Here is a 27,057-nt window from a genome sequence, read left to right as displayed (position 1 = left end):
GAAACTCGAAAGTATCAAACTCAAAGTCTAGCGAAGAACTGATAGCGCTTCTCGGGGGTAACAGGGAAAGAGTTTTTTCTCCACCACCATCGCTATCACCACTACCATCACCGCCGCCACTGTCCCCAATCTATCCAAGGGCTCTAGATTAAGAAATTGTCTTCCGTTCTCTAAAGTTTATGAGCGTTTGCTCTCGCCAGGGTCTGCGCTTGGGCACGGCAGAGGCTGATGAGCTCCTCCTTTCTAGGAACAATTACATTCTAGATCTCAAGAGCTTCGTTTCCCATGCAGATAGCTTGTTCTAAGAAAGATCTTGCCCTTCAGTTCCCTGAAGGAGAGGAGCGGTGCGGGACGGACGGGTGCAGGTTGGAGTCCTACTGGAGCCGAGGAGGAAGGCAAGAAAGAAATCGGCTCTTTTCGGAACTTTCCCCTGAACCTTTTTTGGTGGTATCTGGGATCAAAGCTTCTGGTCTCGCATCCAGAGGAAAACGCTGAAGAAATGACAGAAAACGTGACTAGGAGGAGTAAAAAAAAAAAAAAACTTTTTTTTTTTTTTTAGTAGACAGGCAATATTGCACAGTCTGGTAGAGTGGCTAAGAAGCCTAAGGCTCTCCTCTCTCTGGAGGCATGGGTTTGAGTCCTACCAGAGCTAGGTTTTTGTTTCTATGTCGACAGTGATTACTTCCCGGGTCTTCACTGAGGGTAAAAGTTCTGCAAATATCCCAAGTATTATCCATGTTAACACCTGAACTCTCTGCGAATGCCAAGCACTGGACTGGGTTATGGGACCAGTGGATGAATGGCTCACAGTCTACCCACACGGTGCTCACAATACAAGTGGATGCATGGACCAGTAAAAGCCCAGTAGCAGAGGCACTCATCTTTGATCCTTGAGTTCAGTTTGGAAGGGAGTCAGGGCACCAAACTGATGACATTTGAGATGGAGCCTTGGATGAGTTAAGAGGTGGAGAGGGGAAGGTTAGAAAGGCTTGGAGCCTTGAAAGTGCAAGGTATGTTCTGTGAATTGGGGGGAGAGGGTGGGGAGCGGAGACTGAAGGGAAGCAGGGGACGAGGCTTTGTCTCATCATTTGTCCCTAAATATCAAATAAAGGAGATGGGTTTAAACAGGACAGGAATAACCAAGGGAGGCAACTGCTCACCAGCTCAGGGAGGTGATGTTAAAGAAGATCCCATTCTCAGGCATGAACCAGCCAAGGACAACCCCTTCATCCACCACTTTGCCCCCCACCTAACCCATAAAGGGTTCCGTGGTGGATTCCAAGTCAGAATTTGAACTCTTTAAGGGAGCTTCTCACTTTCGGACCTTTGAGTGCAGCATCCTTCCTGCCTTGCTCACTGGCCTTTGGTGTCCAGGGAGTGCATTCCTAGAGACTCCACCACACCCAGGTTTGAATCCCGGCATTGCCCATTCCTCAAGGCTTTGGAAAGAAATCACCAGTTCATTCAGTAATGATAGAGCCTGACTGGCCTGTGCCCTAAAAGGGACAAATTGTAAATTTGTCTATGTGGCTGGTCAATCTCAGCACTAGTGACATTTTTGAATTGGATAAGTCATTGCTGTGAGAGGCTGTCCTGTGTATTGGAGGATGGTTAGCAGCATCCCTGACCTTTGCCCACTAGATGACTGTAGCACCACCTCCCAGTGTGACAACCAAAAAATGTCTCCAGACATTGTCAAATGTCCCCTAGGGAGGCAAGTCATCCATGGAGGCTGAGGAGGGTAAAATTATTATCTCCCAGTGTGGGGCTTGTCTTTTCTACCCCTCAACAGTGTTTTACAAAACACAAGCTTTTTAATGTTGCTGTTTTGTTTTTTTTTTTTACAAAATACAATGAATCATGTTTTTCTTTTATAGATTATGCTTTGGGTGTCGTATCTAAAAAATCTTTTCCCAATCTGAGTGGACAAAGATATTTTCCTTAAAAATTTGTTGTTTTGAGTTTCACCGTTAGATCCGTTATTCATTTTGAGTTAATTTTTGTGTATGATGCCAAGTAGGGATCAATAAGCTTTAAGTTTGTCATGGATTGAATTATGTTCCCCCCAAAATGTGTATAGGAACTTGGCTAGGCCATGATTTCCAGTATTGCATGGTCATCCTCCATTTTGTGATTGCAATTTTATGTTCAAGAGGATTAGGGTGGGATCTTAGCACCCTTACTAGGGTCACATCCCAGATCCAAAGTAAAGGGAGTTTCCCTAGGGTGTGGCCTCTACCACCTTTTATCTTACAAGAGATAAAAGGAAAGGGAAGCAAGCAGAGAGTGGGGGACCTCACACCACCAAGAAAGCAATGCTGGGAGCAAAGCGCATCCTTTGGACCCAGGATCCCTGCACAGAGAAGCTCCTAGTCTGGGGGAAGATGGATGAGAAGGCTAACAGAGAGAGAAAGGCTTCCCCTGGAGCCGACACCCTGAATTTGGACTTCTAACCTACTTTACTGTGAAGAAATAAATTTCTCTTTGTTAAAGCCATCCACTTGTGGTATTTCTATTAAGACTAAGACAAGGTTGTTGCAATTTTTTTAGCGCCATTCATTGAAAAGACTACCTTTCTCTGATAAATTGCCTTTGAAACTTTGTTGACAACCAGTTACTCCATATATGTGTCTTCTGTCTCTGTACTCTTATTCTGTTCCATGTGGCATTGTGACGCCAATACCACATTGTCTTGATTATAGTAGCTTTGTAATAAGCCTCAAAGTCAGACAGAGTATGTCCTCCAGCTTTTTCTTTTCTTCAAAGTTGTTTTGGGTATACTATTTTTTTTTAATTTCCATGCGAATTTTGGAATCAGCTTGTCAATTTCTGCAAAACAAACAAAAACCTGTTGGTCTTTTTATTGGGATTACATTGGATTTATAATTTGGGTATAATTGATATCTTAACAATAATGAGTCTTTCAATTCATGAACATGAAATCTCTCTCCACGTATTTAGGTTTTCTTTCATTTCTCTCAACATTTTTTTCAGTGTACGAGTCTTGTACATGTTTTATCCTAAAGTATTTGATATTATCGATTCAACTGCAAACTGAATTGCTTTTTAAAATTTCAATTTCTGATTGTTCATAACTTGTATCTGTTGCCATCTAGTCGATTCCAACTCATAGCGACCCTGTAGGACAGAGTAGAACTGCCCCATAGGGTTTCCAAGACTGTAATCTTTGCAGAAACAGACTGCCACATCTTTCTCCCGAACAGTATCTGGTGGGTTCGAACCCTGACCTTTCAGTTAGCAGCTGAGAGCTTAACTACTGTGCCACCAGGGCTCTGATTGTTCATTACCAGTATATAAAAATACAATTAACTTTGAATATTGATCTTGTATCCTGCAACTTTGCTAAATGTAGTTATTATATTTGAAGCTTTCTGTAGATTCTATAAGATTTTCTACAATTGACTTTCATGTTTTCTGGAAATAAAAGACAGCTTTGCCCTTCCTTGAAGCTTGGATGCCGTTTATTTCATTTTCTTGCCTTGTTGAATGGGCAAAATTCCCCAGAAGTGAGGAAAGCAGATAATCTTCATTGCTCTTGATCTTAAAGCAGATATTCTTTTTAAAAAAATAATTTTTAATGTGCTTTAAGTGAAGGTTTACAAATCAAGTCAGTCTCTCACACAAAAACCCATATACACCTTGCTACACACTCCCAATTACTCTCCCCCTAATGAGACAGCCCATTCTCTCCCTCCACTCTCTCTTTTCGTGTCCTTTTCGCCAGCTTTTAACCCTCTCCACCCTCTCATCTCCCCTCCAGGCAGAAGATGCCAACATAGTCTCAAGTGTCCACCTGATCCAAGAAGCTCACTCCTCACCAGCATCTCTCTCCAACCCATTGTCCAGTCCAATCCAAGCCTGAAGAGTTGGCTTCGGGAATGGTTCCTGTCCCAGGGCAACAGAAAGTCTGGGGGCCATGACCATCGGGGTCCTTCCAGTCTCAGTCAGACCATTAAGTCTGGTCTTATGAGAATTTGGGGTCTGCATCCCAAAAGCAGATATTCTTGCTCGCTCTTGATCTTACTGGGAAAACATTCACTCTGTCACCATTAAGTATGATGTTCGCTGGAAGTTTTCCATAGATGTACTTTATCCAGTTGAGGAAATTCCCTTAAAACAAATAGAACAACTTGTTGGGCTGTCTTCAGTCAATGGTTCTCCATCTTGGCTGTACTTTGGAAAATTTATAAAATACTGATATTTGGACACCACCCCCAGAGATTCTGATTTAATTGGTTTCGGGTGCAATTTTGACATAAAATTTTTTTAAAGCTCCACATGTGATTCTAATGAGTAGCCAGTGTTGAGAATTGCTCTAGGGATATAACTATTATTTTGAGCGTGAGGTGCCAGGTTCAAAACTTGAACAAGCCCTAATGCGGTTTTTGAAAAATGCCACCAGTTATCAGAGGAAGGCCCTTTGTAAATGAGGGCGGAATATTCTGTAAAACTGCCAGAAGGGAGGATAGCTGCAGGGATCCCACAGTCTAGCTAGCCCCTATGTAGCTGCAGGCCTTTGCCCTAGCAATTCTCGGAAAAATCCGGGAAAAAGGAGCCCGGAAGTGACTCTTACTCAAGAATAAAAGAGAGCTAGTAGGTGACCTTTCTTCCTGGCCCTTTAATAGACAACCTACATTTCCTGATCTACCTGGACTTCTATACCTACAGAGAACAAAGTCAGGGAAATAAATGATATGGCGTATTTGAGTGCCATGTGGAAGAGTCGTTTATCTTTTCTGCGGGCTTCCTCTGGGACCAAAGACCTAGTAGATTCATTCTTCAACCAATATCTTCTGTACATCTACTATTTATATGCAAGGCACTGGGGAAAAAAGACCACATCTGACCTAGTTAGTTTCCGCTAGGAGCTTCCATTTTAAATACCTAGAGTTTCACTACCTTGATTGAAAAATGAAAACTCCATCCTCTGTAAGACCTTCTTCTTTCAACGCTGAGAATGAATATCCAGACCCAACTGGGAAAGTACAGTTCTGTGAAAAGACCAGCTGTTTTCCTGAACGTTTTCTGCGCATGCTTTTAGGTGGACTCAGTAGGACTTCAAAAGCACAATCCGTAGAACAAAGCTAAAAGATGGAAAGGAAGGTAGCCACCATCAGAAAAAAAAAAAATCAGAAGAAGGTAGGAATTTTTTTTACCACCCGATCTCGTGGTGGAAACCCTGGTGGCGTAGTGGTTAAGGTCGGCAGTGCGAATCCACCAAGTGCTCCTTGGGAACTCTATGGGGGCAGTTCTACTCTGCCCTGTAGGGTCGCTATGAGTCGAAATCGACTGGGCCGCAATGGGTTTGGTTTTCAGGTTTTGATCGCGTGGTTGAGCAGTCCAAAGTGGTGGATTAAGGCTCCAGTCTATTTGGGAGGACGGGTTCGAATCCCACCCCTACCAATGAAGGTTCTCTTTCTTTTTTTGCCAATTGCAGAGCACAGACCAAAAGATGGTGCATATCCCAGGAGCAATGGTTAAGCACTTGGTTACCAAAGGAAAGGTGGCAATTCGTACCTACCCAGCGACTCCAAGGGAGAAAGATCCTGGCGATCTGCTTCCTAAAGATTACAGCCTAAATAAACCTATGGAGCAGTTCTACTCTGTCACGTGGGGTTGCTATGAGTCGAAAATTGCCTTCAAGGCACCAAACAACATCACTAGATTGGGACTGGCACCGAAATATATTGATGAGTGACTCTTGCCAAGAGCTTCCCCTTTTTCTAGCTGTGTAGACGACCCATTCAAGTCCCGTAGGCACCCTCCCCCCGTGCTCTGCCGGGATAGAGCTCAGAGAAGTTTTGCCCAAGGGTCATGTTTTGCATAGTCTTCAAAGATGAAGTTCGCTGGGAGGGTAAGAGTGTGGGGAAACAAGTTTTAAGACCTGACAGTGGGAGACCTGACCCCGAGAAGAAGCAGATGTCCCTTGCAGCTGGAGGACTGGTATACAGACTGGAGAGGGACAAGTAGTGGTGCTTAGTCACATTTTTTTTTTTTTCTCCTTTAGTACAAAGAAACTCATAGAAGCTTCAAGGGAAAGTCGGCTAGCCTAGAGCGAACTTCAAGAGGCAACAGGGTTGGCAAAAACACAGGAGTCAACTGAGACTTCAGAGCGGGTTCCTCGAGGTCCCGGCTCCCCAGTGATCTGTTTGTTGTGGAACGTGTTTGTCTCCCCATCCCCTAAACCCCTCCCTTCCTGGTCTTCACTGGCAAGACCAGCGTCTCCTCTTCCCTAGGGTCTTTCTCTACCAGGAAATGAAACGGAAAGAGGTCTGAGAAAGACGGTTAGGCGATGTGACTCAGCAAAGAGACAATGCCCACCGGGCGAGGGGATGTTTCATCTCTTGCAGACTTGAGCCTAGGATCCTTGATAACCAGCCTGGATATCAAGATCGCTGCCCCTCCCCTCTCGCCCTCAAAGAGCCCCAGAGTGTTTCAATCCATAACCTGAACTCTTATCAGACATTCTCACCTCTATGAGTACAATGTTCTTCCGAGTTTGTGCTCGCTTTGGGGGTTCCAGAAGGTGAATGGCTAGTCTTTGGGGTCCCCTGCAACCTGGGTTGAATCTGTGTTGTCTTTTGTTCAGTATCTCTATGAGGGAGTTGAAAAGGAGAGAGCGCTTTTAGGGGAACGGGAGGAACTTCATTTCAGGAGGTGATGAAGGAACGGAGCTGGTCTGTGCTCTTAAAAGAGGTCCTTAGAGAAGCTTCGAGTTCCTGGTCGGCTTCTGGTTGCCCGACTTTTGCTTAGGCGTATTCACCCAAATCGCATTTCTTATTTAAATGCAACATTCAGCCTACTTTCACCTAGCTGACCTAGGCTGGAGAGAAACACAATAATACTAACGGGGTCTCACATTAAATTCATGACTAATCTGAAGTGCGTCTGCATGACAATCTATTTGTCTCAACCCATTCATTGTACCATTTCTTAAAGATTACCCTTTCATCCCTTGTCCTATCTCCTCAGAACTGCCCAGACTTCCTCACATAGCCTGACTCTCAGCTTCATATTTCACGGAGAAAACAGAAGCAGGCACAGGAGAACTTCTACAAGGTCGCCATCTACCTACATCCGAGTGCCCTTAATGCCTCCTGTCACTATGGATAACCTGTCCGAGATCCTAACTAAGGCCATCCCCGCCACCTGTGCACTGAATGTCATCCCCCGTTGCTCTCCAACAGTGTCTTCTTATGTCTTCTCCTGGATCATTCCCAACAGCCTACAAGGGTGCAGTTACTAAGGTCCCACCTTAAAAATCGCAGACTCCGGAAGCAAGAAGGGGGAACGCCTACTTCCTAGAATTTTTAAGACACTTCTGAACACCTGGGGGCACGCCGAACATCTGCGCAACTCTTTCTGGGTCTCCGAGTATCTCGCTAACAAATCCTAGGAAGATCAGACGTTTTGGTGCTTGGATGGCGTGTAGAGAGGACGTTTTATCTCTCTCTTCTCTCATCCCTCCAACCCTAGTAAGAAGGGATGTAGATCAAGACGTACGGCCGACCCTTCAAAGAATCACGGAGCGCCTATTATTTGTCAAGAACGGAGTTTGGCGCTGGGAGACATGGTTCCGTCCTCCAGAAATTCCTTTTCGTTTTTAAACAAATAGTGGCAGTGGATTTAAAGTAAAACCTTCCAGTTTGTTTACAAAATGTGGGAAGAGTGAGAGTAGGTTGGTGTCAGCAGGTAGCGTGGCCGAGCGGTCTAAGGCGCTGGATTTAGGCTCCAGTCTCTCCGGAGGCGTGGGTTCGAATCCCACCGCTGCCAGGGGTGTATTTTGTTTTTAATATAAGTTATTCGCCTGTTTTACTCACTCTATCGCAAAACCCGCCAATTCAATTTCTCCTACCTATTAAAAAAAAAAAAGCGGGTATAAATAAATGTTCACATTTCCCACCACGAGTAGCTCACGAACTACCTGGGTACATAAACCACTGATCTTCCAGTGGGAAGACACTTATCTTTATTTCTTTTCTATAATAGAAGCAGAATAAAGAATGGGTGCTTCCTCATGAAATCTCTCTGAAGTACTGTAGTCTCTAAAAACTATTCCTCGCTAAGAAGAACCAGAGCTTCTTAGAGTGGCTGATTTCAGGTTTGGGGCAGAAAACATACGTGAAGATCCTGGCAAGAAAGCAAGACTTTTTTGGGTACTTCTGACATGACTGGTTATGTCCAAAGTTCACAGGGGCCAACGTAAAGACGTTTCCATTGGCCAGAAATGGAATAAACTGATGACCAAAAAGAATAATGACTGCAATTGATAGAAACACATTGAATATACTAATATATAATGATTTTTAAGTGAAGAAAGGCATTTAAAAAATTGATCACCAGTGGGGAAAGCTAGGGCCAAAACTACTTACTGTGAAATTTGGCAGTAAATGATAAGAAGCAAGCATTCTCCCTCCCTGTAATGTATAAATTCTATTTTACGGTAACCAGACAGCTCCAGTTGGTGAGTAAAATCTCTTTGAAGAGGAGCTATACTGAAAAAACATGGCAGAAATATAGAATTATACATAATAATTTAGCAAATCCTAAAATTTTATTCAAGTCGTAATCATAGTGAATGAAATAATAATTCAACGGTAGGACTAGGTGAATTTTACAGTGGACAGCTCAGGCTATCCCTTAAAAAAATCCCTTATGAACCCACTAATCAACATTAGTGTCGAAGTCTGGAACGTCATGCACCTCCTGAGGAGATAATCTACACAATATATAGTGTGGAGAAGACCACCTATGAAGTATTTTTGTCATAATTCTATACACCAGGTGGGGTTACATGTGCAGGCATTTCTTCAAGGGTGGGTTCCAACCAAGCTAAGTCTTTCTGGGCCCACCCAAAAAAATCGGGTGACTTGGTTTTCTGACTTTCTTGAAGGAAATATTCCAGGTGAGAAGGCATGCACCCTTCGATAGCTCAGCTGGTAGAGCGGAGGACTGTAGAAAGGGACGTTTGTGGATATCCTTAGGTCGCTGGTTCGATTCCGGCTCGAAGGAAGTGCCCGACACTTTTGCTCAACCCGCAGTGCACGTCCAGCCCCGCCTCTCCTTTGCCTGCTCCCTGCTCCTGCCCTGCAGCAACCCAGCATCCCGACTCTGACACTCTACAACCTAGAATCAACTCGCGCAAGGCCCGTGCCTCTCTGATTTTATTCTCACATAGCTACTGAACGACAGGTCCGTTACCGGTACTTTGCTCACAATTGACGAATCTATCCATCCAGGTAGACAAGCTAGCTACCCCTTGTTAGGTGCCGTCGAGTCGGTTCCGACTCCTTGCGACCCTATGCACAACAGAACGAAACACCGCCGGGTCCTGCGCCACCCTTACAATCATTATTATGTCTGAGCTCATTGTTGCAGCCACTGTGTCAATTCATCTCGTGGAGGGTCTTCCTCTTTTCCGCTGACCCTGTACTCTGCCAAGCATGATGTCTTTCTCCAGGGGCTGATCCCTCCTGACAACATGTCCAGAGTATGTAAGACGCAGTCTCGCTATCCTTGCTTCTAAGAAGCATTCTGGTTGTACTTCTTCCAAGCCAGATCTGTTCGTTCTTTTGGCAGCCCATAGTACCCATAGTGTAACTTTAAACCCCCCCAAAACCAAAAAAACACCCACTTCCGTCGAGTTGATTCCGACTCCTAGCGACCCTCTAGAGGCAGGAAAAATCATGGCATTCTTCCTGAAAACATTCGTTCATGCATTCACTCTCTCTTGGTTTCTCTCTGTCTTTTGCCCTGTCTCTCATATGCTTTTACGTCTTATACGTCTATCTTTACAGAAAACTCAGGAGAACTCTCAGTCGGCCTTGACGGTCACAAAGAGGACATCCAGTGGCTCCTTCAAGTTGCCTGTCGTTATGAAGGCCTCTGTCGCCCAGGATGTTTGTGGCCTTTCCTGAAGGAGCAATGACTCCGCCCACGCCATTCAACGCTGGAGAAACCAGTTGCGGCAATTCTCCTGCAACTTCCGGAGGTGAGAGCTGCTCCAGGGATCAAGAGCAAGTAAACATGCAGGACTGGAAGGAGCCGGCCTGAGTGAGGGAGGGAAGATGTGTGTGGCGGGGGCGCTGGGTTGGGTGTGGTAGAACACTGGCATGGAAAGCAACTCTCATCTGGAAAATGGCACACACTTGGCCTGCTTGCCCGGGCTGGGTGGGTCTCAGCACCTTTTGCACTGGGCCTGCAGGGCTGAGTTGCAGGAGCCCCAGGAGGAGGATGCAGCATCTCCATCAGCAAGCCTGGAGCAGAAAGTGGGCTTAGCCTTACACAAGGGTGCTTCACCCTTGGGCCAGGAGGGGGCTGTGGGTGCACAGAGAAGAACGCCAGGGAGCTGACCCAGCTCTCATCCTTGGCTCTCTAATGAAAACACCAGACACGTGTTGTACAGATGAAGATAGCAGGGAGCAGAAACAAGGAGCATCCCCAGCTGGGAGTGTGGCCCTCTGAGGCCTTGGGGGCCCTGCCGCAGTCGCCAATGTCCAACCCCTCAGCCAGAAAGCCCTTTTCCGAATCTGGACTCCAAATGGAGACTGCGATTCTGCAGTACTTTCCCGTCCTCGCAAGCTGCCCCTGCTCTTCTCATCCCTGCAATCTCACCTTCCCTCCTCCACCTCCTTCTCCGACATTTTCCCTAAACTGTTAAGTAGGGAAGAAGTCTCTTGAGTCTCTAGTGGCCGGGAGGGAGCCTGTGTGGGCAGACAGGAGACCTTGGTGAGAACTGTAAAGCTTTGCAGCCACACAGAAACCTTGAACGTCATGGTCTGCGAGGAAAAGCAATCAGGGACAGAAGTTGGAACCTCAGCCCTTTATTTGCTCTTTTCTGCTGATGGAATGTTGAGGTGCCAGGCCCTTCGCAATCGAAATCTGATGCTTTGGGGGCCTGAAGAGGAGAGCCAGGGATTTTGGTGATCAGCACAACCAGGTTGGGGATAATCCCGGAGCTGACTCTTCCCGGCTGGGGCAGGACAGACAGCAACAAAAGGCGGTGATGAAGCGCACTGCTCCACGACCTGGGATGTGATACACCAGGTGGGTGCTGAAAGCCTGGCCAAAGACTTGCGCCAGGGCAAGGAGGGCAACCCGAACACCTGTGGTGTCTGTCCCTGCCTCCTCCTACCGAAGGTGCCTTTCCATGGAAGCCAGCATAACCTAGAATTACTTGAGCAAGCGTCCGCCTCTAGCAACCGACTCAGAATCCACAGGCGGGCAGATGAGAGCACGAGGGGCATCGGCCTCCGCCAGCCATGGAGGTGGGTCACCTGCCGGGCGCCTTATCCATTCTCCCTCACTTGCCAGCGAGCCCCATTGGGGAAAACCGAGGCCATATGGGTCAAAGGGGGCATGAGGGAGGGGCCAGAGCAGGACCCGGAGGAAGCAAAACTGAGAACTGTGCGAGTTTCGGAGCCCTAGTGGTGCAGCGCTTGAGCGTTCGGCTGCTAACCCCAAAGGTCGGCAATTCGAATCCACAAGCGGCTCCATGGAAACCCTACGGGACAGTTCTATTCTGCCCTATAGGGTCGCTGTGAGTCGGAATAGACTAGAGGGCAACGGGATTTTACGCCATGGGCGGCCGTTCCTTTTTTCCTCCATCACCCCTCCCGACACACCTTCTCACTACTGGCCAGAACCCTCCCACTTGCTTTCTAGCCCCGGAGGGCCATCCTGCGTACAGGTGGGGGTGGGATCGATGAGGCCCCAGGGAAGGGCCCCGGGGATCTTTAAAATCGCCACCGCGGAGTCCCGGTCGCGGCCAAACGCCAGCGGAAACCGAGTACAGAATATCTGCTCCGCCAGGAAAGGCGCTCTCCGGCGACCAGTGCCGGCGTCTCTCCAAAGGTGGCTTCCAACCAAGGAAAAGTATCCGGGACTTAGAGTGGTCCGGTGACTTGGCTTACAGCATTTCTTGAAAGAAATATCCCCAGCGGTACTGGAGTGCGCCCTTCGGTAGCTCAGCTGGTAGAGCGGAGGACTGTAGGCAGGACTCAGGTGGACATCCTTAGGTCGCTGGTTCGATTCCGGCTCGAAGGAGTTGCTTATCACTTTTACACAAACCACAGTGTATCTCTCTTCTGCCTGCCGCCCAGCCCTTCCCTACTACGGCACAGCATTCCGACTCCGACAGACTAAAGCCAGGCAAGCCTTTCTGGAGCAGGCACGTGCCGTGTTGGTCCCAGAGAACACATTTGGCCCTCCTTCTAGCTTAACCGAACATACCCGCAATGACTTGTTCCTTTCTGCCTTTATTCTCACAGAACTCTTGAGCCACCAATCAGTCACCAGCACTTTGCTCACCATTGAGAAATTTTTTCCACCAGGTGGACAAACTAGCTACCCGCAGTGCAACTCTGGAGGCTGACAGGCATACCTGTCAGGAAAAATCATAGCGTCCGGTCTGTAAACTTTCTTATTCTCTCTCTGTCTCCTCTCCCTCCCTGTCTCCTCTTTGTGTCTCTCCCTTTTGACATCTCTCCTTCATATGTCTACAAATTTCTATATGTCTTATGTATCTATCAATACAGACAGAAAACGCTTGCCTTCCAATTGTTAATCCACTTGTCCACCAGATCTCCCACCCTGAAAACTCCAAGTCTCTCTCGATTCTGCACCTTCACCAAAGCTCACCATGGCACGAGGACAACACAGGAGGCCTGTGAGTGTGCCTTGACCGTCACTATGAACACATCCAGTGGCTCCTCTAAGTTTCCTTCAAGTGTGTGCAGTTGAAGAGTAGAGAGGCAGGCCTTATTTGCCAGTCGTCATTTGTGCCCCCTCTAGCTGCCCAGAAGGGTTGTGGCTTTTGCTGAAGAATCGATGACTCCTCACGCGCTGTTCAGTGCTGGAGAAACCAGCTGCAATGATTGTCCTGCAACTTCCGGTGGTGAGTGCTTCTCTGTCTAGGAGGAACAGGAGGGGTGCAAGGTAGGGGCTGAGGGTTGGGTGCCATGGAAGTGAGATGTGAACCACAGCTTCTAACTCGCAAAGGGAAAACAACTTCACCTGCTTACCCAGGCCACTGTCCGGATAGGTTTCAGCAGCTGGCTGGCTCCCTTTTACACTTAGCCTTCAGAGATGAGTTGCCGTGAGCCCCAGGTGGAAGATGCAGCATCCTTCTCAGTGAGCCTGGAGCAGAAAGTGGGCTGAGCGTCCTACAAGGAGATGCTTCATTTGGGGCTGCAGGGGGCTGTGAGTGCAGATAAGAATGTCAGGGAGCTGATCATACTTGGCTGTCCAAACGAAAATGCCAGAAACGTGTTGTGCAGTTGAAAGGTAGAGAGGAGAAGAAGCCAGGAGCAGCCTGGGGTGGAATGCGGCTATCTGAGGCCCTGGTGTCCCTGACCCAGTTGTCCATGCCTGATAGTGCAGCCAAAAAGTGCTTTACTGAATCGGGGCCCCAAGTGAAGACTGAGGTTCTGCACATGGTTTCCCCTCTTTACAAACTTCCCCTGGTCTCCTCCTGCAGACTCCTCCTTCCCAGCCTCCATCTCCTTCTCCGGACAGCAAGGGTTGAGTTGGGCAGGAGCCCTTTGAGTGTCTAGTGATCACAAGGGCACACCCAGGTAGCAGACTGGTGACTTGTCAAGGATTGTAAATCTCTTCAGCCACTCAGAGACCACAGCCTTGAACGTTGTCGGCAGGTACCAGTGCACAGGGACAGAAGCTGGAACCTCAGCCTTTTATTGGCTATTCTCCCCTGATTTTTCTCCCCTGATTGGATATCCAGAGACAGGGACCCTTGAAACCATACTTTGGTGCTCTGGGAGGCCTGGAGAGGAGGGCCAGGGAACTTTGGTGACCAGCACAACCGAATCGGAAAGACCTTCGGCACTGACAGATCCTCGCTTGGCGGGACAGACAGTAGCAGGTGGCATGAGAGAGGAATTGATCCTGGTCCACGGAGGTCCCAGAGTAACCGCCAGTCACGTGGGAGCGTCAAACGCCTACGAGGAATAAGGCTTGGGTGTGAGCGACCAGGCCACTGGTGGACTTTCCTGTGTGAGCCAGCAGCCTGGTGGAGTCACACACCAGGTGGGTGCTGAACGCTTGGCCTAAGACAGAACAAGCAGCACAATCCGAACAGCTTTGTTCTCTTACTTGCCCCCTCCCACCCTCAGGCGTCCTTCCATGGAGGTCCCTGTAACCTTGACCTAGTTAAGGAAGCCGCCGCTACTTCTGTGTGCAGACAGAAAAGGTATGGAAGCCCTCACGGATCCAGAGGGGCACCAGCCCGCCCGGCGCTATATATACTTTCCCCCTCCCTTGCAGCAAGCCTCATTGTGAAAAACTGAACACCGGTCGGTAAAAGCGGGCAGGAGGGAGGGGTCAGATCTGGCTCTGGGAGAAGCTAGGCTCTGAGAGGCGGTGTTTGCCGGGGGGCCTCTCCAGGAGGGTTGCGGTTTCCAGCCGCCCGTCCAGTGGCAGTTCCAGTTCTCCTTTCCTCCACAACTCCTCCCTACACCCATCTCGCCACTCGCCGGGGCCTACCACGCGCTTTTGGGCCTCCTACGGCTATCGTCTCACGAGTACAGGTGGGGGTGAGTTCGATGAGGCCACAGTGAAGGGCCCAAAAAAAAAAAAAATTTTTTTTTTTTTTTTAAGACATCTTTAAAATCTCCGCTCCGGATGCACCGGAGCGACCAATCACCAGCAGCCACGGAACGCAGATTTGTTGCAACTGGAAAAGCGCGCTCTGGCGACTTGTGCCGGCGTCTCTTCAAAGGTGGGTTTCAATCAACCAAAGGCATCTGGGACCCAAAACAGTCCAGTGACGCCAATATTTCTTGGAAGATATTTCTCTATCAACTTAGGTGTGCACCCTTCGATAGCTCAGCTGGTAGAGCGGAGGACTGTAGATAGGACATACGTGGATATCCTTAGGTCGCTGGTTCGATTCCGGCTCGAAGGAGTGGTTGAGGCTTTTGCGCAAACCACAGTCCACGTCTAACCTCCCCTTTCCGCTGCCTGACGCCCCACCCTGGCCCACTGCAAGGCAGCACCCCGACTCCGACGGGCAAAAGTCAGGAAAGGCAAGCCTTCTTGGAACACGGAGGTGTGATGTTGGTCCCAGGGAACATATCTCAACGTTCTTTGTGCTCTTCAAACATGTCCGCGAATGACCTGCACTTTTCTGCGTTGATTCACGTATAGCTCCAACTCCTGACCGGGCGAACTGGCATCAACACTTTGCTCATTATTGAGGATTTCTTTCTTTCTTTTCATCTAGGAGGACAAACTAGCTACCCATGGTGTAATTCTGGAGGCTGACAGGCATACAGATCAAGGAAATTATGGCATTCTTCCTGAAAACTATCTTATTCCTTCTCTCTAACCTGCTTTCACCCTCCCTCAGTCCCTCCTTTTCACTTCTTCTGTCTCCTGCCCTCTCTCCCCACTATATCTGTAAATTTCTAGATGTCTATCAATACACCCAGAAAACTCTCATCATTCCCATGATTAACCCACTTGTGGACAGATCTGCCACCCTGAGAAACTCCATGTGTCTGTGACTCTGCACCTGCACTGAAGCCCCAGCCCTGAACGCCACCGTCTGCAGAGACCAATGCACAGGGAGAGAAGATGCAAATTGGAGTCTGGTTTGGGTGCTTTTGTGGTTCTGGCGGAGGAGGGGCATAATCCCTGCACTCACCCTACAGCTGGGGCGGGGGAGTGGGGCAGACAGCAGCAGGAGGAAGAGCTTTTGGATAACTGAGGTCCTCCTGACAAGCTGTCACATTGGGATCATGGGGGATATCAAACTTGGTCAACCTGAGGTCTCTTCACTGTAGCTAGTCAAGGCACAGTTGGAAGGTCTATGGGTGTGACACGTCTGGTGGGTTCTGAAAGCCTGCGAGAAACCTGGACACCTACGGTCTCTGCTCTGCCTCCTCCTGCAGCACGTGTCTTTCCATGGAAGCTGTCATGGTTATGGTTATGAATCTCTGGCTGATGGTTCAGGGTTCGCAGGTGGGCAGATGTGGGCAATGAAGACCCACTGGCCATGATGGGCACTATCCTTGGCCAGGCACTGAGTGTGAGTTCTTTTCCTGGAGCTATATCCATTCTCCCTATCTTGCAGCAAGCCTCTTTGCATGGAAAAGCAAACCCACGCCGGCCAAAGCAGGTAGGAGCGAGGGGCCAGACCAGGACCTGGAAGAAGCAAGGCTCTAAGAGGCTGCACCAGTTTGGGGACCTCCCCAGGACACATGCAGCTTGCAGCTGCCCGCCTAGTGGCCCTTTCAGTTTCCCTCCTTCCTTCATCACTCCTCTCCAGACCCATCTAGCTACTCTCCGGAACACCCCTTCTGCTTTCAGTTCCCCTCCCAGGACTGTCATCCGCAAGAGTATAGTGGGAGTGGAGTCAACAGGGCCCAAATAATCTTTAAAATCACCACCTGGGTATGTCTTGCAGTGAGCAAGTGGCAGCAACAACTGCCCACAGTGCGTTTGCTCTGCCAGGAAAGGCTCACTCTGGCCACCTGGGCTGGTGTCTCTTCAAAGGTGGGTTCCCACCAACCAAGGACATCTGGGACCCAAAGCGGTTGGGCAGCTTGGCCTCTGGAATATCTTGAAAGAAATATTCCCAGCTGTGCTGGCGTGCACCCTTTGATAGTTCAGCTGGTAGAGCGGAGGACAGTAGACAGGACACAGGTGGACATCCTCGGGTGGCTGGTTCCAGGTGCCTGATGCTTTTGTGAAAACCCCAGTGCCAGTTTAACCCCACCTCTCCTCCACCTGCTGCCCAACTCTGCCCTGCACAAGGCAGCATTTCCACTCTAACAAGCTAAAAGCCAGGCAAGACTTCCTGGAGCACCGACGTGTTCTGGTGGTCCCAGGAAACACACCCGATCCTCCCTCCTGCTCTGCAAACATACCCTTCAGCTCAATACAGTCACCCTTTGCTTCTACCATATGGCCCAGACCCACCAACGGCAAATGCCTGGGCCCTTTCACTTTCATTTTCACACAGATCCTGAGTGCCCAACAGGCCCACAAGACTTGGTTTGTTGTTGTTAGATGCCAGCCAAGTGGGTTCCGACCCATAGCAACCCATGTATAACAGAACTAAACAGTGCCCGGTCCTGTGCCAAGCTCATGATTGTTGTTACACTTGCACCCATGTTGCAGCCGTTGTGTCAATCCATCTCGTTGAGGGTCCTCCCCTTTTTCACTGACCCTCTACTTCACCAAGCATGATATCCTTTTCCAGGGACTGATAACGCGTCCAAAGTATGTGAGACGAAGTTGTGTCGTTCTTGCTTCTAAGGAGCATTCTGGTTGTACTTCTTCCAAGACACATTTATTTGTTCTTTTGGCAGTCCATCATATATTCAATACTTACCGCCAACACCACAAATCAAAGGCGTCGATTCTTCTTTGGTCTTCCTTATTCATTGTCCAGCTTTAACATGGAAAAAGTCTTTTCCATCCCAGTGGAAAAATAGCTGCCCACAGTGTAAATCAGGAGATTGATATTCGTATCAATCAGAGAAAACCACAGCATCTGTCTTAGTTATCTGGTGCTCCTATAACAGGAATTCCTTGAGTGGGTGGCTTTAACAAACAGAAATTAATTTTCTCATAGTTAGGAAGCTAGAAGTTCAAATTCAGTAAACCAACTCTAGGAGAAGGCTTTCTCTCTTTGATGGCTCTGGGAGAAAGCCCTTGTCTCTTTTTCAGCTTCTGTTCCCTAACTCCTTGGTGAGCTTCTTGGTTTCTTGAGCTTGGTGGCATGGCATCTCTCTTACCCCTCATCTGCTTTCTTGCTTACATGTAACTTGCACTTTAATACCTCAAAAGAGATTAAGATGCACCCTAAACTAATACTACCTCATTAACATAACAAAGACAACCCAATTCCCAAATGGAATTATAACCACAGGTAGAGTAGAATTTACAACACAATTTTTTTCTTGTGTGTTGGGGGGGGGAGGGGGGCATAATTCAACCCATAACAGCATCCTTCCTGAAAATTTTCTTATTCTTTCTCTCTCTGGCCCTCTCTATATCCCTGTCTCACCCTCTTTCCCTTGTATGTCTTTAAATGTCTATATGTCTTATGTGTCTATTAATACACACAGAAAGTGCTCATCCCCCCCATGATTAATCCCCTGTGGACAGATCTGCCACCCCGAAAAACTTCAAAAGTCTGCCAGTTCTTAACCTGCACCAAAGGTAACTTTGCCAGGAAGACAACAAGGGAGGCTATCAGTCAGCCTTGAAGGTCACCAAAAAGACACCCAGTGGCCCCGTCATGTAGGGGGTCCTGGTGTAACCTCGGACCTGCTTGTCTGCTCTGGCTGCCTGGGAGGGTTGTGACTTTTCCTGGAGGAGTAATGATTCGTCGCATGCTGTTCAATGTTGGAGAAACCAGCTGCAGTGAACCCTGTGGGCTTCACCTTGGGGGTGGAGAGAGATGTGAGTGCAGAGAAGAACACCAAGGAGGGCCCTTGTTTTCAGCCTTGGCTCTCCAATGAAAACAACAGAGATGTGTTTTGCAGTTGAAGGTAGCAGGGAGAAAAAGCTAGGAGTATCCTGGGCTGGGAATATGGTCCCCTGAGGCCCTGTGTTCCTTGCCTCAGTTGCCCATTCCCAACCCCTGAACCAAAAAGTGCTTTTCTGATTCTGGACTCCAAGTGAGACTGGGTTTCCACACCTGCTGTCCAGTCCTTAAAAGCTACCCCTGGTCTCCCCCTGCAGTCTCAGCCTTCTCTCCTCTATCTCCTCCTCAAATGGCACTCTTAAAGAGATGTGATGAGCACTTTAGTCTCCCAGGGCCATGAGAACACACCTGTGGGTGCAGACTGGTGACCTTGGGGAGAACTGTAAAGCTCTGCCTCCATGAGGAGACACTAGCCATAAACATGACTGCCTGTGCACAGGGACAGAATATGGCACATCAGTCCTTTATTACCTATTCTCCATGAGGGTATGTTGAGGGGCAGGCACTGGTGCTTTTGGGGGTCCTGGAGGAGAAGGACGAGGGGGCTTTGTGACCAGTACAACTGAGCCCTGAATGAATCCTGATGCTGAGTTTTCCTCACTGGGGCCAGACAGACCACAGCAGGTGGTGGGGTACAGATACTGACCCTGATCCACAGAGGTACAAGACTGAGGACCAGTCACATGAGACCATCAAAATCAGTAGGCCAAAGATGGTTTTGGTAAGACTGACCAGGCCACAGGAAGACTTTCCCTAAGTGGGTGAGCAGCCAAGGGAGCACACGCGGGGTGGGTGCTTGAAAGCCTGGCAAAGAACTCCAACCAAAGCAAGGAGCACAGCCCTGCCACCTATGTTCTCCTCACCTGCTCCCTTCCACCTTAGGCACTTTCCTTGGAAGCCTTATAGGATTAACCTATTTGATTAAGCGGCCACCTCTAGCCTATGATTCAGGGTGCATGGGCAGTTAGAAAAAAGCACCAAGCCCTCAATGGCTTCTACAGGCCTCAGTGCCCAGCACTATATCCTTTCTTTCTCACTTGCCAGCAAGCCTCATTTTGTAAAACTGAGCCCACGTGGTCAAAGCGGATAGGTGAGAGGGGCCACATTTGGACCTGGGAGAAGTAAGGTTGTGAGAGGTTTAGGGCAACTGTAGGACGGGTGCGGTTTGCAGCAGCCAGCCCAGTGCCCAATCTGGATCTTCTTTCCTCCACAAATCCTCTCCAGAATCATCTTGCCACTCTCCGGGACCCTTCCCCCGGCTGCCGGGGCCCCCCCGAGAGGTGTCATCCGCACCTGTACAGATGGGAGTGGGGTCGATAAGCTCACATGAAAGATTCCCAAAAATCTTCGTAATCCCCACTCGGCGTGCACCGCTGCAACCAGATGTCAGAGGCCACCGAGAGCAGATTTGTTGCAACAGGAAAGGCGCTCTCTGGCGACGGGAGCAGGAGTCTCTCCAAAGGTGGGTTCTAACCAACCAAAGGCACCTGTGACCCAAAGCAGGCCAGTGACTTGGACGCCAGTATTTCTTGAAAGAAATATCCCCAGTTGAAATAGTGCGCACCCTTCGATAGCTCAGCTGGTAGAGCGGAGGACTGTAGACAGGACACGCGTGGGCATCCTTAGGTCGCTGGTTCGATTCCGGCTCGAAGGAGGTGCGAGGTGCTTTTGCACAAACTACAGTGCGGGTCTAGCCCCACCTTTCCGCCGCCTGCTGCCCCGCCCGTCTCTGTAGCAACGCAGCATCCTCACTCTGACAGACAAAAGTCTTCCTGGAAGGGAGGAGCTGTAGGTCCCAGGGGACACATCTGATCGTTCTTCCTGCTCTCCAAACATAACCATAAATGACCTGTAACTTTTGCTGTGATTCTAATACAGCTCATGACCATCCTGGCATCAGCGTTTTGCTCACCACTGACAAATTTTTTACATCCAGGTGGACAAACTGGCTACCCACCATATGACTCTGGAGGCGGGCAGGCATACTGGTCCAGAAAAACCATGGCATACTGACTAAAATCTCTCTTATTCTCTCTCTCTCTCTGTAGCTCTTTCCATCCCTCCTTCTCTACCTTCCTCCCTCCCTCCCACTCTCTCTCCATCCCTCCTTTCCACTCCCTCTCCCTCTATCTTTGCCTCCCTGTGTTTTGACTCTTTCCCTCCTATGTCTGTAAATTTCTATATGTCTGTCAATACACTCAGAAACTCTTATCATTAATCCACTTGAAGACAGATCTGCCACCCTGAGAAACTTAATGTGTCTGCAACTCAGCACCTGCACTGACGCTCCCATGTCAAGAGGACAACACAGAAGAGCTATCAGTCGGCATTGATGGTCACCAAAGGACATCCAGTGGCTCCTTCAAGTTGCCTGTCAGTGTGAGGGTACAGGTGTGGCCTCAAGCAGGTCTCACCTTACAGGTGCCTGCACTCTGGCTCTGGCTGTGCTGGAGAGTTGTGGCTTTTCCTGGAGGAGTGACAATACCCCATATGCTGTTCTATGCTGGGGGAACCAGCTGCAGTGGTTCCCTTGCAACTTCTGGGGGCAAGTGCTCCCAGGCAGCAAGACGAAGCAAATCTGCAGGCCTGGAAAGAGCTTCTTTGAGTGTCTCCAGGCTTAGGAGGTAGATGGTGGGGAACAAGGTTTGGGTGCTACTGAAGCATGGCATGGACTCCAGCTCCCATGTGGCAAAGGGCACACAGCTTCACCTGCTTCCCCATGCCACTGGCCAAGTTAGGCCGAACTCCCTTTTGCATTGTGCCGTCGGGGCTGAGTTAAAATGCCCAGGAAGATGCAGCAGCCTGGAGCAGGCAGTGGGCTGTTCATGATATAAGAAAGCAGCTTCACCTTGGGGCAGGAAGGGGCTGTGGGTGCAGAGAAGAAAACAGGGAGTTGAATCCAAAGAAAACACCAAAGAAGTGTTGTGCAGTTGGAAGGTGGAGGAAGAAGAAGCCAGGAGCATCACTGGCTGGGAGTGTGGTCCTCTGAGGCCCTGGGGCACCTGCCTCAGTAGCCATGCCCAACCACTGAGCCAGAAAGAGCTTTTCTGATTCTGGACTCCAAGTGGAGACTGGGTTCCGGAATGTGATTTCCCATCCTGGAAAACTGCACCTGTTCTGCCACCTCTGGTCCCAGCCTTCCCCACCTCTACCTCACTCTCAGACTGCACTCCTAAGGAGATGGTTTGTCCAGAAGCCTCCTGTGGACCAGGAGACATGGCCGTGGGCACAGACAGGTGACCTTGGAGAGGACTATAAAGCTCTGCAGCCATGCAGACACCCCAGCCTTGAACTTCATGGTCTGCAGAGTCCAGAGCACAGGATCAGGAGATGCAATGTCAGCCCTTTATTGGCTATTCTCCCCAGATAGGAAAGTCCAGGCCCAGTCCCCTTTGGAACCGTGCTTGGTTGCATTTGGGGGCCTGGCTTAGGAAGGACCCCTGCACTCACCCTTCCCACTGGAGCAGGAGGAGGGCAGCAGAGGAAGTGGCCCTGGACAACTGGAGGTCCTCCTGACAACCAGTCACTTGGGGGACGTAGGGGGGCAGTTGTCAAACTCGGTTGACCTTAGGTCTGTTCGGTGTGACTGTCAAGCCATTAGGATAGTGGTCTGTGAGCGTGATACACCTGGTGGGTTTTCAAAGCCTGAGAGCAATCCGGACACCTATGGCCTCTGCCCCTGCCTCGTCTCGCCCCATAACCTCGACGGAGCAGCCGCCTTTATCATTCAGCATCCGCGGGAGGGCAGATGAGGGCACGGAAGCCCTGGCTACCCGCTACCGGCACCAGCCTCGAACAGGGGTTGAGAGTGGGTACCCTACTCGGCGGTGTATTCATTCTTCCTCACTTGCCAACAAGCCTCGTTGTGGAAAACCGAGCCCACGTCGGTCAAAGCTGTTGTAGGGAGGACCCACACCAGTGCCTGGGTGAAGCAAGGCTCTGCGATGCGGTGCGGGTTTGGGGCCTCTTGGGAGCCCTGGTCGCTGTGAATAGGAATCCACTCGACAGCAGTGGATTTATTCTTTGTTTGTTTTAAGGAGCCATGGTGGAGCAGTGGTTAAGGAACTCGGCTGCTAACCGAAAGTTAGACAGTTCGAAACTACAAGCCGCTCCGCGGGACAGTTGACTTCTGTAAAAACCACACCTTTGCGACCTTATGGGGCAGTTCTACGCTATGAATCGGAATCCACTCGACAGCGATGGATTTGATTTTGCCATGGATTTAATTTTCGGTGTACAGGACCGGTGCAACCCCCGCCCACTGGCCTTTCTGGTTCTTTTTCCTCCACCTCCCCTAACCGAACCCATCTAGGCGACCCTCCCACCTGTTCCCCCACCCTCTGCCCCTCCAGGAGTATCATCTGAAGGAGTACAGGTGAGGTGAGGTAAATGCAGCTACCGGGAAGGGCACCAGATCTTTAAAATAGCCTTCGAGGGGTGCCCCGCTGAGAACCAACGCCCTCAGAAACCTAGCGCACAGTATCTGCTCTGCCAAGAAAGGCGCCCTCTGGCGACAAGTGCTTGCGTGTCTCCAAATGTGGATTCCAACCAAGTGAAGGCTTCTGGGACCCAAAACGGTGGGGTGACTTGGCCTCTCGCATTTCTTGAAAGAAATATCTCCATTGGGAGTATTGTGCACCCTTCGATAGCTCAGCTGGTAGAGCGGAGGACTGTAGACAGGACAGTGTGGACATCCTTAGGTCGCTGGTTCAATTCCGGCTCGAAGGAAGTGCCCGACCCTTTTGCATAAGCCTCAGTGCACGTCTAGCCCCACCGCCTCTACCTGAAGACCCCCTAGCCCTGCAGCAGTGCAGCATCCCGACTCGGACAGGTAAAAGCCAGGCAAGCCTTCCTTGGGTTCCCGGCTGTCCCGGGGAACGCACTTGATCCTTCTTTGTGCCCTCCAAACTTACTCTTCAGCTCAAACAGTCGCACTCTGCTTCTTTCTTATAGCACAGCACAACAACCTGCAAACCTCCTGTGCCCTTCCACTTTCTCACACAGCTCCCCAAAACAGCTGGCACCAGCACTTTGCTCACCACTGAGACTTATCCCTCCGGTGGACCAACCAGCGACTGGTGGTGTAACTCTGGAGGCTGATACGCACAATGGTCATCAAAAACCATGGCAACCGTCCTGAAAGCACTCTTATTCTCTGTCTCTGTCTCCCTATTTCTGGTTCTCTCTCCCTCATGTCTATAAATCCCCCCAAAATCCAAGCCCATTGCTGTCCAGCAGATTCCGACTCATAGTGATCCTATAGCAGAGGTTAGACTTCTCCATAGTATTTCCAAAGAGTGGCTGGTGGATTCAAATTGCCAACATACTGATTAGCAGTCCATCTCTTAACCACCCTGCCAACAGAGCTCCGTGTCTATAAATGGCTATGAATGTCTATCTGCCTTATAAGTCTCCCAGTACACACAGAAAACGTTCATCCCTCCATGATTAATACACTTGTGGACAGATGTACCACCCTGAGAAACTCAAGTCTTTGCCAGTTTGGCATCTGCATTGAAGCTGACTGTGACACAAGAATAACACAGGAGGGCTAAAGGTGGCATTGACGGCCTCCAAGAGAATATCCAGTAACTCCTTCAACTGGCCTGTCATTGTGTGTTGCAGGTGTGACCTCGGGCAGGCCTCACCTCAGAAAGTGCCTGTGTGCCTCCTCTAGCTGCCCAGGAGAGTTGCGGCTCCTGCTGCAGGAGGCTCAAAGATTCCTCACATGCTGTTCAGTGTTGGGGAAACCAGCTGCTGTGATCCCCTGCAACTTCTGCTGTCAAGAGCTGCCAGAGAGTGAAGAGAATCAAACATGCCGGCCTGGAAAGAGCTGCTCCAAGTGTCTCCAGGGTTAGGAGGTAGATGGAGGGGAACAAGAGTTGGGTGCTACCAAAGCATGGCATGGACTACAGTTCCCACATGGCAAAGGTCACACAGCTTCAACTGCTTCCCCATGCCACTGGCCCAGTTAGGCCTAGCTCCCTTTTGCATTGTGCCCTCAGGCTGAGTTGCAGGAATGCCCAGGAAGAAAATTCAGCACCCTCATCAGTGAGCCTGGAGAGGAAGTGGGCTGTACATTATATAAGGAGCAGCATCACCTTGGGGCTGGAAGGGGCTGTGGGTGCTGAGAAGAAAACAGAGGGATGATTCCAATGAAAATGCCAGAGAAGTGTTGTCAGTTGGAAGGTGGAGGAAGAAGAAGCCAGGAGCATCACTGGCTGGGAGTGTGGTCCTCTGAGCCCCTGGGACACCTGCCTTGGTTGCCATGCCCAATCACTGAGCCAGTAAGGACTTTTTTGTTTCTGGGCTGCAAGTGGAGACTGGGTTCCCAAACGTGCTTTCCTATCCTGGAAAACTGCCCCTGGCCTCCTACCTCTGACCCAGGCTTCTCTGCCCTTACCTCACTCTCAGACAGCAATCGTAAGGGGATAGGTCGTGCAGAGGCCTCTTCAGTCTCCTGTGTACCAGGAGACATGGCCATGGGCACAGACAGGTGACCTTGGAGAGGACTGCAAAGCTCTGCAGCCGCACAGACACCCTAGCCTTGAACGTCATGGTCTGCAGAGTCCAGAGCACAGGATCAGAAGATGCAATGTCAGCCCTTTATTGGCCCTTCTCCCCTGATGGGAAGTCCAGGCCCCAGGCCCCTTCCATACCATGCATGCGTGCATTTGGGAGTCTGGCTTAGGAAGGACCCCTGCGTTCTCCTTTCCCACTGGGGCAGGACAGAGAGCAGCAGGAGGAAGCACCCGTGGGCAACGGAGGTCCTCCTGACAACCAGTCAAGTGGGGCTTGGCGGGGGGGCGATAGGGTAGGGAACTGGGGAGGGGGGCATCAAGCTCGGTTGACCTGACGTCGCTTCCAGGTAGCTGGTCAAGCCATTGGGATAGCGGTCTGTGGGCGTGAGACACCTGGTGAATTCTGAAAGCCTGACAGCATCCCAGGCACCTATGGCTGCTGTCCCTGTCTCCTCTCGCCGCAAAACCTTGACCGAGCTGCCGCCTCTATCAAATGATTCAGGATCTTTGGGCTGGCAGATGAGGGCACGGATGCCCTCGCTGCCCACGACGGGCACCAGCCTCGGACAGGCGTCGAGCATGGGCACCTGCCCGGCGCCGTATTCATTCTTCTTCACCTGCCAGCAAGCCTCGTTGTGGAAAACTGAGGCCAAGTCCTTCAAAGCTGGTAGGAGGGAGGGGCCAGACCAGTACCTGGGGAAGCAAGGCCCCGCGAGGCAGTGCGGGTTTGGGGCCTCTAGGGAGCTCTGGTCGCTATGAGTCGGAATCGATTCCAAGCAATGGGTTTGTTTTTTGTTTGTTTCAAGGAGCCCTGGTGGCCCAGTGGTTAAAGTCCTCAGCTGCTAACTGAAAGGGAGGCAGTTCGAACTACCACCAGCTCCGCAGGTAGTCGGCTTCCGTAAATTCACAGCCTTGAGATCTTCTGGGACAGTTCTAATCTCTCCAGTAGGGTCGCTATGAGTCGGAATCAACTCCACAGCGGTGGGATTGGTTTTTGGTTTACAGCACTGGTGCGGTTTGCAGCAGCTCTGCCCGTGACCGTTCCGGTTCTTTTTCCTCCACCGTCCTTCCCCACACCAGTCTCGGGTACTCACTCCCCCACTCGCTGTCGCCCCTTCCCCACCCCCCCCCCCCCCACGCCGGCCTGTCATCTGCAAGAGTACCGGTGGGGGTGAGGTCAATGAAGCCACAGGGAAGGACCCTAGATCTTTAAAACAGCCACCGAGGGGTGCCCCGCTGCGAACAAACGCCCCCGGAAACCGAGTGCAGAATATCTGCTTCTCCAGGAAAGGAGCACTCTGGCGACAAGTGCTTGCGTGTCTCCAAATGTGGATTCCAACCAAGTGAAGGCTTTTGGGACCCAAAACCGTGGGGTGACTTGGCCTCCTGCATTCCTTGAAACAAATATTCCCAGTTGTGACAGACCGCACCCTTCGATAGCTCAGCTGGTAGAGCGGAGGACTGTAGACAGCACAAGTGTGGACATCCTTAGGTCGCTGGTTCGATTCCGGCTCGAAGGAGGTGCCTGATGCTTTTACATAAACCTCAGCGCATGTCTAGTCCCACCTCTCCTCTGCCTGAGGACCCCCTTGCTCTCCAGCAACGCAGCATCCCAACTCTGACAGGCAAAAACCAGCAAGCCTTCCTGGAACACTGATGTGTGGTGGCTGTCCCAGGGAACATACCTGATCCTTCTTTGTGCCCTCCGAACATACTGTTCGGCTCAAATAGTGGCTCTCTTGGTTGTGGCTTATAGCCCAGTACCACCACCTACAAACTTCTGGTGCCCTTTCACTCTCTCAGACACCCATAAAAAATCAAATCCGTTGTGGAGTCTATACCGGTTCGTAGCAGCCCTGTACCACAGACTAGAACTGTTCTAAAGGGTTTCTAAGAAGCAGCTGATGGATTTGAACTGCTGACCTTTTTTGGTTAGCAGCCAAGCTCTTAACCACTGTGCTGGCACCAGCTCTTTGCTCACCATTGAGGGGTCTTTTCCACCTGGTGGCCCACCTAGCTACCCGTGGTGTAACTTTGGAGGCTGACAGGTATAATGATCAC

General features: G+C 50.1%; 7 non-coding genes across 7 annotated transcripts; all 7 read left to right on the top strand.

Moving 5' to 3' along the window:
• Positions 1-7,712: 7,712 nt before the first annotated feature.
• TRNAL-UAG (transfer RNA leucine (anticodon UAG)) lies at positions 7,713-7,794 on the top strand. Its single transcript has one exon. It is a non-coding gene; the product is annotated as a tRNA-Leu (tRNA).
• A 1,148-nt stretch (positions 7,795-8,942) lies between these two features.
• Positions 8,943-9,033, top strand: TRNAY-GUA (transfer RNA tyrosine (anticodon GUA)). The gene is given in 2 exon segments: positions 8,943-8,979; positions 8,998-9,033. It is a non-coding gene; the product is annotated as a tRNA-Tyr (tRNA).
• Positions 9,034-11,976: 2,943 nt separating this feature from the next.
• Positions 11,977-12,066, top strand: TRNAY-GUA (transfer RNA tyrosine (anticodon GUA)). Its single transcript is given in 2 exon segments — positions 11,977-12,013; positions 12,031-12,066. It is a non-coding gene; the product is annotated as a tRNA-Tyr (tRNA).
• Positions 12,067-14,851: 2,785 nt separating this feature from the next.
• On the top strand, positions 14,852-14,941 carry TRNAY-GUA (transfer RNA tyrosine (anticodon GUA)). The gene is given in 2 exon segments: positions 14,852-14,888; positions 14,906-14,941. It is a non-coding gene; the product is annotated as a tRNA-Tyr (tRNA).
• Positions 14,942-20,039: 5,098 nt separating this feature from the next.
• TRNAY-GUA (transfer RNA tyrosine (anticodon GUA)) lies at positions 20,040-20,129 on the top strand. The gene is given in 2 exon segments: positions 20,040-20,076; positions 20,094-20,129. It is a non-coding gene; the product is annotated as a tRNA-Tyr (tRNA).
• A 2,985-nt stretch (positions 20,130-23,114) lies between these two features.
• Positions 23,115-23,203, top strand: TRNAY-GUA (transfer RNA tyrosine (anticodon GUA)). The gene is given in 2 exon segments: positions 23,115-23,151; positions 23,168-23,203. It is a non-coding gene; the product is annotated as a tRNA-Tyr (tRNA).
• A 3,223-nt stretch (positions 23,204-26,426) lies between these two features.
• On the top strand, positions 26,427-26,516 carry TRNAY-GUA (transfer RNA tyrosine (anticodon GUA)). Its single transcript is given in 2 exon segments — positions 26,427-26,463; positions 26,481-26,516. It is a non-coding gene; the product is annotated as a tRNA-Tyr (tRNA).
• The last annotated feature ends 541 nt before the right edge of the window (positions 26,517-27,057 follow it).

Source organism: Elephas maximus, chromosome 10 (genome assembly GCF_024166365.1).
Source record: "Elephas maximus indicus isolate mEleMax1 chromosome 10, mEleMax1 primary haplotype, whole genome shotgun sequence".
Classification (NCBI taxonomy): domain Eukaryota; kingdom Metazoa; phylum Chordata; class Mammalia; order Proboscidea; family Elephantidae; genus Elephas; species Elephas maximus.
Note: the sequence above shows the minus strand (reverse complement) of the source record. Positions and strands in the feature narration are given on the sequence as shown.